Source organism: Pelophylax lessonae (genome assembly GCF_965119305.1).
Source record: "Pelophylax lessonae genome assembly, chromosome: 4".
NCBI lineage: Eukaryota > Metazoa > Chordata > Amphibia > Anura > Ranidae > Pelophylax > Pelophylax lessonae.
The window spans coordinates 456,854,421-456,867,791 of NC_138771.1; the positions used below are offsets into that span (position 1 = coordinate 456,854,421).

General features: G+C 42.1%; 1 protein-coding gene across 1 annotated transcript in view; it reads right to left on the reverse strand.

Annotated features, from left to right (window-relative positions):
- Positions 1-4,608, reverse strand: part of SPARC (secreted protein acidic and cysteine rich) — a 30,605-nt gene extending 25,997 nt beyond the window's left edge. The window contains exon 1 of the mRNA XM_082257188.1: positions 4,520-4,608. The gene's annotated coding sequence lies outside the window, so the exon portion shown is untranslated. The remainder of the gene's footprint in view (positions 1-4,519) is intronic.
- Between the last annotated feature and the right edge of the window lie 8,763 nt (positions 4,609-13,371).

Sequence of the window (13,371 nt, forward strand, 5' to 3'; positions counted from 1 at the left end):
CTCAGTTGTTAGGGACACGGCAGCCAGCTACCTGGCCCGCTCCTTAGCAACCAGCTATATATAGTGTTTTTAGGGAAAAAAACACATCAAAAATCGAATCACAAACGCAATACTTGCATTTTGGTGTGACTCCATTAAAGTCGACTATGCCCAAAATGTGGGAAAAAAAGTCCATGATCCTCTCCAAAAAGCACCGGCTGCAAAACACGTAGATGAGAACGTGTACTATAGGAGGAAACCATGTTAAATGGACTGTAGTGTGTTTCTGCAAAACGCACAGGTATGACCGTAGGGTTAGACAATGATTTTGTTTTCCTTCTTCTCTTACTCAGAACTTGTTATTTTAAACAAATGTTTAAAAGTAGTCAGATGGCAAACAATTAGTCACCAGTATTACTTGTGGTCTCCCTGCAGCTGATCTTTTCCCAATACTGACTTTCCATCCCTTGTTCTGCACTGTGTTTTAGAGTGGGGATGGCCATCTTTGAAGAGGAAGGGCTTTTCTTCCTCATGTCAGAGCCTCCAGCAAGGAGAACAACCAAGTCTGAAGACTAACAGTCAAAGGCAGCAGTGTCTGGGATCTCACACTGCACATATACAGCTACGGTAGTTGTAGGTGTTGATGTGCCTTGGCTCATTCACACACCAGGAATTACACTGGTATTGTGTAGGAGGGATTCCAGTCAAAACTTATATTTTCAGGATACTGTTTAGGCAAAATTCAAAATTTTCCATATAACATAGCAAACCTCACTTTTGCGTTACACTCCACTTAAATTGTATTTTTAAGAAAGTTCCTAAACTTGGTTTGGTTGATTTGGTATGTTCATGAAGTGTAGAGTTAAAGTCTAGAGCAGGGATCCTCAAACTACGGCCCTCCAGCTGTTGCAGAACTACACGTCCCATGAGGCATTGTAAAACTCTGACATTCACAGACATGACTAGGCATGATGGGAATTGTAGTTCCTGAACAGCTGGAGGGCGATAGTTTGAAGACCCCTGGTCTAGAGTTATCCTAACAGTTAGGTCTAGGATTTTCTGTGCAACCAGTCCTCCGAAGCTCTTCTCTAAGATGCTCCAGCAGTCGCATGCTGACATCATTAAAGTACACTGCAGAGCAAATAGTCCTGCATTTTAAGTGAGGAAGGGAGCATGGAGCCTTGGAGAGAGTAGGAGGACACTGAAGGCAGCAACTGCAAAGTCTAATAAAATCTAATGATGTATAAAATGAAAGGTAACAACATTTAAAGATGAACTGTAGAAATTATCTTTATTGCATATTTACATTGGTCTAGCTTAGTACAATCTAAATGTGCCTATCCCATACCTGAGGGACTCTGAGGAAGTTGACAATCAAGCAGTTTGCACTACTACAGTGACCACTGCAATCTTCCAGGTCCTGCTCCGGTTCTGTGCATACTAAACCCCTCTGCGTACTAAACACAGGGCGGTTGCTGGTTCAGTACTACCACCATTCATAGAAGACCTAGTATTTTTTTCATTAAAGAGAAGTGTTCTCTAATTGCACGAGGTGGAGAGGATGGGAAGTAATGTCACAAGCTCCACCTCACACCAACTACTATAGTGACCACTGCAATCTTCCAGGTCCTGCTCCGGTTCTGTGCATACTAAACCCCTCTGCGTATTAAACACAGGGCGGTTGCTGGTTCAGTACTTCCACCATTCATAGAAGACCTAGTATTTTTTTCATTAAAGAGAAGTGTTCTCTAATTGCACGAGGTGAAGAGGATGGGAAGTAATGTCACAAGCTCCACCTCACACCAACTACTACAGTGATTTTGCCCAGTGGTCCATCAGAAATGAGATATACATACTTCCATTGTGCCAAACTGGACCAAGGTCTCTGAGTAATAAACACAATTCCTGTAGCTCAGTTTTAATTCAAGTATAGTATTGCTGATGTATAAATAACTTGTAAGGCCATATATTAGGTGAGGTGCACTGTATGCAGGACATTTGGAAAGGGGCCAAAGGTGGGCAACTAAGTAAAAGGGTCTTGTAGTAAAAGGTTAGACAAATTTGTCTTGTGTTGTTTTGATTAAAGATATTAATTATTACATACAACTTTATTTAATAAAAGTTAAAAATGATCCCAAGAACTGCACACAGAGCAAAGAGACATCAGTTTGGACTGAGCTTAGATAGCATAGTTGAAGGTGAAAATGGTTAAGTATGAAGGAATGCCATACCCTAAGGAAGTTTTAATAGAAAAAATCTGCAACATAACTGAATGAAATCACAAATACTCAAGTGATATTAAAGGATTGTGTGGGAATATTTTTACCAATGGCCCAACTCTCTATATGGACCCAAACCATTGGGATTAGTTATGGTTAAACTTGATGGATATTTGCCTTTCTTTGTCTAGGTAACTGTAGCCATCAACAAAGCTTGCATGCTTTACAACTTTGTGACTTGTGATGAAAGTGGACAATGGAGAAAATAACTTGTGATGAAGGTGGACAGCAGAGAAAATAACTTGGGATGGACAGTGGAGAAAATAAAGATTTGACATAAGCGTGCTCCGTCATACCATTTAGGACCTGACTATGTTACCACAGCAACTAGCATTCCTCTGGGCCTGAGTAATGTGAGGGGGGAGCCAGGCAGGGTGGAGCTCCACTAAGAGCAAGTTTGAAAAGTTGATTCTCTCCCACACAACATCACCCCCCCCCCTCCTTTCTTTTCTCTCATCCCACCCATCCCCCTTTTTCTGCCTATGTGGCAGACAATGGCTGTGTTAACCCCTTTTTACAGCTCTATATAGGGACCTGCCACGCAGTGACAAGCAAGCTTTATGGCTACTCTTGCTGTCCATCATCAGTACTTTTCTACTATGTCTGTTATACATCTGTTGACTATTGGAAATATTTATTGCCATTTCTGCTGCACCGATTAAACTAAAACATGTTTAAATGTTTTATATTATAACATATTATATTTAGAATTTAACATGACATTACGTAATAACATATTATCTCTTCTATTTTTTTTTTTACACTATTCTGCGTAACATTGTTATACTCAATGCCAGTCGTTTATCACTGGATTATTTTCCAGTCACTGCTCCTCAAGGGCATGCTTAAAATACTTTAATAACATTCCAGTGATAGAAGGTACTCCTGCCTGTCCTCATCCTTCTCTAACATCTATTATGTGATCCACAACAGACCTCTCTATATTGCATATATCAACTAACACCTCCTATGGCACTTGCATTTCACAGTGAGATAAAAGATTTAAGGTTATAATCATACTTATTAAAAAAAAAATACAGTGAGGCTCTACATTTTCTACACATAACTGAGCTGTAAGTCTCAAAAAAAATTCCAATTTGCAAAATATATTTCAAATTGTGGCTTTAAATAAAGTATTTAAAATAATGGTGATAAAATCGTAATATATGTTACGTTAAAAGAGTAAGGATGTTAATGTAGGTTGGCAACTATAGAGATTAAAGTACTACATCTGACCACACCACCTGGCTGAAGGGGATATTTCCAATATATACTTGTTATAAAGTTATATAGTTAGTCAGTCAGGTTGAAAAAAGAGACAAGACCATCTAATTCATGTAAATAAAAGTAAGTAAAATAAAATCAGTATAACATTTATATAATAATAACTTAACCAGTTTGGCTGTAACTTTCAAGCTTACCAAAGATAATTGGCTGATATTGGATGAGCTATATCCCATATATTCTGATAAAATGTTACAGTAGATGTGTGTGTGTGTGTGTATATATATATATATATATATATATATATATATATATATATATATATATATACATATATACATAAACATACATACATATACATATATATATATATATATATATATATATATATATATATATATATATATATATATGTAATGATACAAGCTACAGAAGATACCATTATTTACATACACAGTTTTCTTCCTGTTTTAAGTCATTTTCCCTTTACTGTTGTAATTGTAATCACGACTTTTTTTTAAGTGGATTGTTCAAATTCTAGTGCATCTCTCCAATGTTGCCAATGTAATTCCTAACCTCTAAAATTTTTAAAAAGGTAATCTTAACACCAGGAAAAAAAAAAAAAAGAAATAACCCCTTAAGTCCCTTTGATCAATAGTAAAAGTGTGCCTATCAGTGGTAGACAAAGTCCCCGGGTAAAAATTACATTTTTGGTGAACTATCTTAAAATATTTCCATTTAGACATATGTAAAGCAATGTATTAAAATATTATAAGCATATATGTAACAATTATTCTAAAATATCAATACAATATATAAAACAGACTATAGTAATTATGTCGCCACACCTATGATTTTCAGGTCGTTAATAGTTACGCTTCCCAAGATGTACCTATTCCCTAAAGAGCAGCATTTCTATACTTAGTTTCCAGAGTGAGAACTTGCAGTTCTACTTGGAAAGTTCCAGAATTTATAGAAGCAGCTGCATTATTTAGGGATTATAGGTAGGGGAAGCCTATTTAGGAGATAATTCATACCTTGCTACAAGAGAGGAGAGAGCTTCAGCCTCAGGGATGGTCTGAAGAAATCTGAAGGGTGCACAATAACTTAGCACAGAGCACAAGCAGGATGGGTGGGACTGAGCTGTCTGTCTTTTTCTCCTTTTTTTTTTTTTTTTTCCAGGGGAGGCTGTGCAAACTCATCCAGCCCCCTGACAAGCCTATTCTAAGGATGAAGCCAAAAGTACATAAAAAAAAAAAAAAAAGTAACCGCAGTTTTCAGACCAGAACAATCCATAGAGACTCCTAAAACTAGGAGAGGAAATGGGTAATATGAATAGAAGGTGCCTGGTCTGTTGGTTGAACAATGTTAGTTGTGATGAAACTTGTATAGTTTGTAGGAAACAATGGCAATAAATAGCAACAGTGTAACCAAACCTTCTGAATGTTTTGCCAGGTGTTGGGAACAAAAGCCAATATTTTAAAAGTGGGGATATAAAGTGTAAAAAATGGCAGCAGCACAAAGAGTTTAAGTGCCGGTTCACACATATGCGATGCGAGAACCCTGAGAATCCACTGTGGATTCCCGCATCGCACACGACTCGCAGGCAGTTCACACTGCCATATGCGAATTGATGGGGGTGTCAATACAAAGTTAACGACACCCCCGGATCAGTTCATATATCGCCGGTCAATTCGGACATGAATTGGGTCGCAAAGGTGTGACCACCCATGAGATCAGATTCTGGTACGGACCAAAAAAAGGGTCCTGCTATACTTAGGTCCGAATGCGATGCAAGTTCAGCCATACAATCTGTATGGCTGAATTAGCAACGCACAGAAATCGCATGTGATTTGCAGAGCTGTGCACTGTGAATCTCATGCGATGTCTGACACCACATATGTGTAAACCCGCTCTAAAAGAGAAGTATGGGAATAAAAACAAACATACATACTGTACATACTCACCTAGATGGCTACAGCATTGATTCAATACTGCAGCTGTCCCCTGCCAGCTCTACGATGCGAACTAACCCATCAAAGACTGTTGATCGCTCAGTTCTCAGGACCGCACTGAATGCAGAGCCATGACTGTTAGTCAACGTTTTGTACTATATCCCTTCAGTGCTCACTGGGGCACCGGACTGTGGAGGAGGCAGGAGTAGCTGGCTTAAGCCTAGTACACATAAGCCAAATGTTGATCAGTTAAAAAAAAACCTGCCGACATTTAGCCCGTGTGTACGGCAGCCGGTCCGACTGTCGAACGTCATGACCGAAGAAGGTCTGCCAACCTGTTCCCGATTAACGTTCTCAGCCAATGGCTGAGATCACTGATCAGGAACTGGCCAGCAGACCTTTTTTGGTCATGAGCCTTCGACAGTCGAACTCGCTGTCATACACAAGGGCTGAATGGCGGCCGATTTCTATTGAATTGGCCAACATTTGGGAACTAGTTGGCAGACCAAAGCCAATGGCTTAAAGCGCTGATGGAGTGTTCTGGCAGGGGGGGCTCTCAGAACACAATAGAACAGCAGGGGAGATCGCTGCAACAACATAGGATATTTAGTACTGTGGCTCCAACCTAAGCTGTCGGGTTTATTTTGATCATCCAGCTGGGTTGAACGACTAAAAAAAAATAGTAGTGTGTGTAAGGCTTTAGGCTCTTAGTGGCACGCTGAAAGGCTGAGCCAGCTGTTTGTCAGGCATCTGGGTGGATCCCCATATTATTGTCGGGATCCCTGCAGAGACTGGACCAGCTCTGTGATATCTAGGTCAGAGGAGTGCAGACCTAAGTGCGCTCCTGTGATCTCTAGGAGAAGTATGGCTAAAAGAGCTTGACCGTACTTCTCCTTCAACAGCAGAGCTCTTCTGAGAGTTGGAAGCTATTTTATGTAGGGATCATCTCACATGCTGGAGGCAACCATTCCTCCTTCTATTGAGAAAAGGGTATGGGCCTTTATTTATTACAGTTATTTTCACAGCACCTTACATACTATACATTCACATAAGTCCCTGCTCCCAAGGAGTTTAGAATCTAAGGTACCTACCTCATATATATTCATATACAGTACTAGAAACAATTTACTACCTACCAGCAGGGCTGCCATTAGGGGGGGGGCAGCCCATACACATGTAGGGGGCACAGGCATCCTGAGGGTCCCAGCGGTCCGTCAGGGACAGGAAATGGCAGGGGTGGGAGGAGCACCTGCCTTTGGTGCATTCTTTTCATATGGGTGAAGGGGCACTGCGAGGTCCTAGGGAATGTTGGTGGTCAAGCCTGGGGGGGGGGGGGGCCCAGGTCTAAAGCTTTGTAAGGGGCCCCAAATCTTCTGATGGCTGCCCTGCCTACCAGCATGTCTTTGGAGTGTGGAAGGAAACCTATGTAAACACAGGAGGAACAAGCAAACTCCATGCAGGCAGTGACCTGATTGGGATTTGAACTGAAGACCCCAGTGCTGTAAGCCAGAGGTGCTAAGCACCAAGCTGCCTCTAGTCAATGCTTTTTTATTTAGTTTTGGATGGAGTGGGAAAGTGTTTGAACTTCTGTCATGTTTTATTGTTGTTTGAGAAGTTTACCTTCACTATTTATCCTAGTGACCATTATCACTAAGACAGAAAGTTAAGGGAAATCCAACATTTTATAGCTGTTACAAAGGCTACATTTAGACATGCAGCTAACATCGCTGCACATCTGAAAAGTGATTCATGGTGGATTGCTTTTCAAAGGCTTTTGACAGGAGATGAGAAGACAATATGTTGCCTTCTCACTACTTGTTTTACCCAGTAAACGCTTCTCTAACACCACATATTACACACAGTTGCAAGTGCAAAATCGATCACATTGAACGGTAGTACTGTCTGCGACAGGGGGGGATCCTTTTTGCTGTGTCTGTGATGCAAAGCATCCTGGTTGGGATTTGAACCGAAGACCTAAGTGCTGCAAAGTAGACATGATAACATGATATCAGTGCAACTTTATAACAGACTATATTTGGAGCTATGTGTATCTCATAGGAGAACTGCTGCTTTAGTAGTTTACGTTTTAAGAAAATAGCGCCGTTTTCACTCCTTGATATAATAGACATGGTAACACGCAAGCCAGTGTGCTGCCTCTAGGCAAAGCTTTTCTGTGAGTTTGAGTTTTGGATGGAGTTGGAAAGGGTTGGGACCTCTGTCAGGTTTTATTGCTGTCTGTGTAGTTTACCTCGTTGTCACCAAAACAGGAAGTGAGGAGAAATCCAAAATGTTATAGCTATTTCAAGGGCTGCGGTTAGACATGCAGCTAACATTACCGTACTTTTGAAAGGCAATGCACAGCAGATTGCATTTTAGAGGCATTTGACGAGCAATGAGTGGGCAGTATGCTGCCTCCTCACTGCCTCTTTTAACCCTGTTAAAGCCACACCACTGCGAGGGAAACTGCGGTTTTGTCTGGCGGTTTTGTCTGCGACAGGGAGAATAATTGTTGCTGTGGCCATGAAGCTAAGCATCACATCGACAGCATGTGTACACTCCTGTCTGGCAAACTTTAAATTTAAAGGGGGGCAGTTAGCGGGCAGTAAACTGTGTGTCAACCACCTGATTTTACTGCCAAGCCCCCCCTCCACCGCAAGTGCAAACAAGCACTTTAAGAGAAAGTGAGGGGAAATCTTTCAATGGGGACACTTGACAGCTGTCTAAGATTGGAGGATTTCCTCTTACTCTCTGTTGTGTTACTAGGATAGAAAGTGAAGGGGAAATCTTGCCAACAGGACAAACAGCAAAAAATAGGTTTTAGCTCTTCCCCACTATAATACTTAAAAAAAGTTACAGCTATATGCTGTATATATGCTCTAAACTGAACTAGATATTTTCATTGGAGTCAGACAGATGGTCAATGAGACTCTTGATGGAACCTGTGTACCGGTGTCTGTTCAACAGAAGACTAAGAAGTCTAACTAAGGGCTTCTATCAAACTGTCCTGCTGGAAAGCCAGCATTCCATCAACACTCACAGCCAATGGCTGCAACGCTGATCTGTGTATTCCTTTGAGTACATGGAACAAAGGGTGCTTTTGTTAGAGAGATCAATCCTCCATGATGAAAGGGGAGGGGGAAGGAGTGTTGATAGGCTTCCATGGTCATGCAGGGAGTGCCACGCTGACACTGGGGAAGCTCTTCTTGAAAGTAGAAGCAACTCCAACTGACAAGGCAAGAAAAGGAGAAGGCGCCTCTAAGTGCAGCATAAACTACTATGGATGTCTGTAGGCTTGGAGGCAATCAACAAGCCTTATTATGACTATATGATGGGATCTGTTTTTAATGGTTGAATCTGCAGATACCTCTTTGCTGCAGGGTTCTGCTAGATCTTTGACTCCATTTCACATGTGGTATTTGGCTTCTTGTATGGTGAACAGAGAAGCCAAACACTGCATGTGAAATGGAGTCACAGATCTAGTTGAACCCTGCAGCAAGGATGTATCTTCACATTCAACCATAAAAAACAGATCCCATTATATAGTCATTATAAGGCTTGTTGATTGCCTCCAAGCCTACAGACATTCATAGTAGTTTATGCTGCACTTAGAGGCGCCTTCTCCCTTTCTTGCCTTGTGTATTCCCATGCGGGGAGGAGTTCCCGCTGTCAGAATACAATAGTGCAGCACCGGAGGTTCCTGCATCCACATAACTCGTGTGAATGTGGGGAATCGGTCAGTTTTTTTTTCATTCAACCCGCAGGTTGAACAAAAAAAAAACCCCTCAAGGTGTATACCCTTCTTTAGTCTTCCTTTCGGTCTTCCACAGAGCTATATGATTGGGTGTTCAATTGGAGCTCTATGCAGTGACCATAGTAGCAGTACAGCCAATTACAAGAGGCTCCCACAACCTCAACGCGTTTCTTGGATAAGAATCCACTTCATCAGGAGTTCATTGAAGGAGCATATGTAGAGAAATGTATACGTACATATAAAAAAACATTCATATGTAGAGCTCCAATTGAACATCCAATCATATAACTCTGTAGAAAGGTTTCCGTACAGTGTTTATATATGTTTTAAACTGCCTGTTGCTTTTATGAAAATATATTTGTAATAAACCTTTGTATAATTTTCAAAAATTTTGTAAGTTGTGCCTTAAAAATCCTGCCATAATTGGGGGTTTTACCCTCTATAGTCCTTTCGTATCAGGAATATGAAATGCTAGGGTAACTAATGCTTTAACATCCCTCCTTTAAAGTGGACCTGTCATCTTGCCTAGTATGGGCAAAGTACAATTTCACTGTAAGTTGTATTAATTAAACACTTCCAGCCAGTTTGTGATTGCCAATGAGGCTTTACAAACCATACGTCCTACTACAGGGATGTGAGTTTTCAATAGACACTTGCTTGTAAGAGCGGGGCTGACAGCTATATGAGTTATACTTCCTGCCTGGCAGTAGAAAATATACAAGCCTACAACAGTCTATTCATATATTTGGTCTGAGGTTTTTCCAGGTGTAAACATGTGGTCAGACATCAACCACAGCTCTTGCACCCCCATAAATAGATAGGAAACCCATTACCTGTACTGAGACTTCAGTGTCCTTTGAATGATCCGTTTTATGCATTGGCTGTGAATAACTGCAACATTTTATTTGGCCAAAAAGTAAATGTAGCACCCTCCTAGGTAGGTACTAGAAAGAAAGTATAGTGTTGAGTCCTATCTGCTTACCAGAGGGACTGCAGGTAAATCTATATTGTTCTCTGCCTACCAGAGAGCAGGATCTGTTAGTGAGGTCTGCTCATTGTTCTCAGGTGCAACTCGTTCAGTCTGCAGAGTGTTTTCACACTGGTCCAATAGGGAGGCATATTGGACAGTGGGAGGAAACCTGACAAATGAGTCAGGCACAGGCATTTAAAACAGCCCTGGTGATTTGGCAGAGGAAAAGTGCCTTGGTGAATCCTGGGATACTGTATAAAAGCCAGGAGCACATGTGCTCGGAGTCTTTCGGCTGGATAACGGAGTCCTGGAGGGAGGGGGCGCCTGCCTCCTCCTCTGTAGAGGTGCCATGTGGCCTCAGGTAGTCAACCTGAGGGGCTGGAGAGTGCTAGTGAGAAACTGAACCCAGAGGTCCAGTGAAGCTGACTGAAAGGGGAGACACTGGAGGATCTGATTCTGCAGTACAGTAAGTACGGATCTGTGTCAAGGGGTCTGACCTGAGGGGGGCCACCCCCACAGCTAGAGTCAGTGGATGGGTGTCCCAAAGATAATGTAGATTCACCAAGTCTATTGCTGGAGAGAAAAGAGCAAGGAGACTAAACCATTTACATACATATGGCAGTATAGATTAAGCATTGCAGCTGCTACCACAAGCAACCTGGTGATGCCAAGTCAGAGTTGTCCTTATCCATTGTTAATAGTTTCAGTTGGAGTATGCCACTATTCCCTTCCCCCATCCAAGTTCCAAAATAAACACTAAAAACCAATACCCCTGGACTGCTTATTGTGTGACGAGCCATCGGGAGTAAGGAGGGATGCGTGAACTGTTCCCTAAGTGGCTGTGTGCTGGTAATTATAGGGGGCCCAACAAGTCATCATACAGTAAGCCCTATGGGGCAGTGCTATGTAAACGATCATATCATATAATGGAATCATTTATAAAAAGCATAGAAAAAAGGACATTTTGTGCATATAAATCACAAGCTGCTAGGATTTTAAAATTACTTTATCTCTATGCTAAGGTTCCGAAGCAAAGCTATACCTGTAAACTTACTGCTTAGATGAGATAATGTCCATCTAGCTCTAGCTACCTTCCAATGCAAGCCTGACAGAACTCCACTGCCATATTAATAATGTTGTTCACACTGTGCTGATAGGAGATCTTTCACGTCCGGCTTCCCAGGTCTTCACTCGGATAGCCCTCGTTGTGTCACAGGATTTTCAATCACCGCTAGTGATGACGTACCATCCAGTATTATTTATCCGGTTATCCGGATTGCGTGCTTCTCCAAACAGGGGCTTGCTCGTCTGACAGTCCAGTGACGTGTCTGTGACTGCAACGTGTTTTCCTACGTCCTTGCGTAGCTTTGCCCTGACCGAGTGAAGACCTGGGAAGCCGGACGTGATAAATTTCTTATCGGCACGGTATGAACACCACTATTAACCACTTTAGGACCGCCCGCCACACATTTACTGCAGCAGGCTGCCTCTCCTGTGCAAACCGACATAGCCCTACGTCGGTTGTGTGTGTGGTGCTGGGGGGTGAGCACGACCCGGCCTCCACTAGGCAGCGGGGATGCCGATGCACAGGGCCGGCATTTTTCAGGAGGAATTCAAAGCAAATGGTAATTTCCCAGGGTAATGCTTTGGCATTTCTAAAAGTTCCCTATAAGATCTGCATTTAGGAGATACTTGCGAAGCTGATCTCATCTTGAGTAAACGGTACCGATCATCTAGAAAAATATCTTGAATAATCTTTTATTTCTCAAGATCAAATGGCCATGTGGTGTTTGAAAAATGTACAACATACCAACAGGCGAACTGTTTCCAGGGTCAAATGTTATCATCTAGATCAGTCAATAATTATCACCAGTCTATTGGAAGCCTTGAGGTGATCATAAATGATCAAGTAATGCGCTCCATTTGGGCATTGACTGCAACAGTTGTGCCCTTTATGATTTCACTTAATGGTATCAACATATCAACAAACACATCTGACCCTAGAAGATCATGTACAGAGTGGGTACATTTCTGGTGGTCATTGATCATTGGTCATTGATCCTTCCCTCTTCAGTAAAGTAGAGAGAAAGCAAGTACTACTGTGCTTGGGTGGAGCTGGATCGCGTGACGTCGCCGCGTATGAAGGTCGGCCATCTTGTTGGTTGAAAACATCTCCTTGTATCCATAGGTTTACATGCAAGTTTATGCTGGCCGTTTGGTGAGTGTATTGTATTGTTTTTTTTTTTAAAACGTGGAATTTTAAATACTACACCATTAGGTTTTCTTGCTGATTTTGATCCTTATGTTCCTGACCTTGCAACTGTGGATCAGTTTCTTACACCAGGAGGACAGATACCATTCAGTGGCTGTGTGATCCCTGTAAATCACATAAAGTGTATTCAACCACTATGAGAATAGTGGTACATCCCTGACGGTAAGGGTCAGTGTGTGGAATACTTTCGATAGAGGATTTCTCATGGCACTGTGGATATGTGGATAAGCGAGCACGCACAGCAAACTTCACCAATAAGCACCTAACAGGCTGCAGGTGACCCTGTATCTCTATTCAGCTCTTTTTCCTCTCTGTAATATGCGCTCTCTACCACTCCTGCTGGCAATGGTGTCCTCTTTTCTCAAACTCTCTTACCTTCCTCCTTCTTCCCCACTCCACAGCTTTTATATATATATATATATATATATATATATATATATATATCACCCTGCCTTCTGTCCTCTCCCTATTACTACTCCTACCAACTCTTGCTAATTTTACATCCATATACTGAGAAAACCTATAGGACTCTGGGGCATGTCCCTTCATATAAATCACACTCCCACATTACCTCCCTCACCCTTCTTCTTCACCTTACCTCTGGTGACATATCCCCAAACCTTGGGCCTCCATTTGGCTTTGCCTGATGCTCCCACCACCCTAGACCCTCTGGCAGCAGCTGCAACCCACAGAACTAAATCTCCATTCCTCTTCTTCCCAATACCAGCCTCCCCTTCTCCTGTGCCCTCTGGAACACCCACTCTGCCTGTAACAAACTCACCTCCCTCCACGACCTCTTTATCACAAATTCCTTTAACCTACTCGCCATTACCGAAACCTGGCTTCATGATTCCAATACTACTTCTCCTGCTTCCCTCTCCCATGGTGGCCTTCTCTGGACTCACTCCCCCAGTCCTTCCAAGTGGATGAAGGGAGGCATA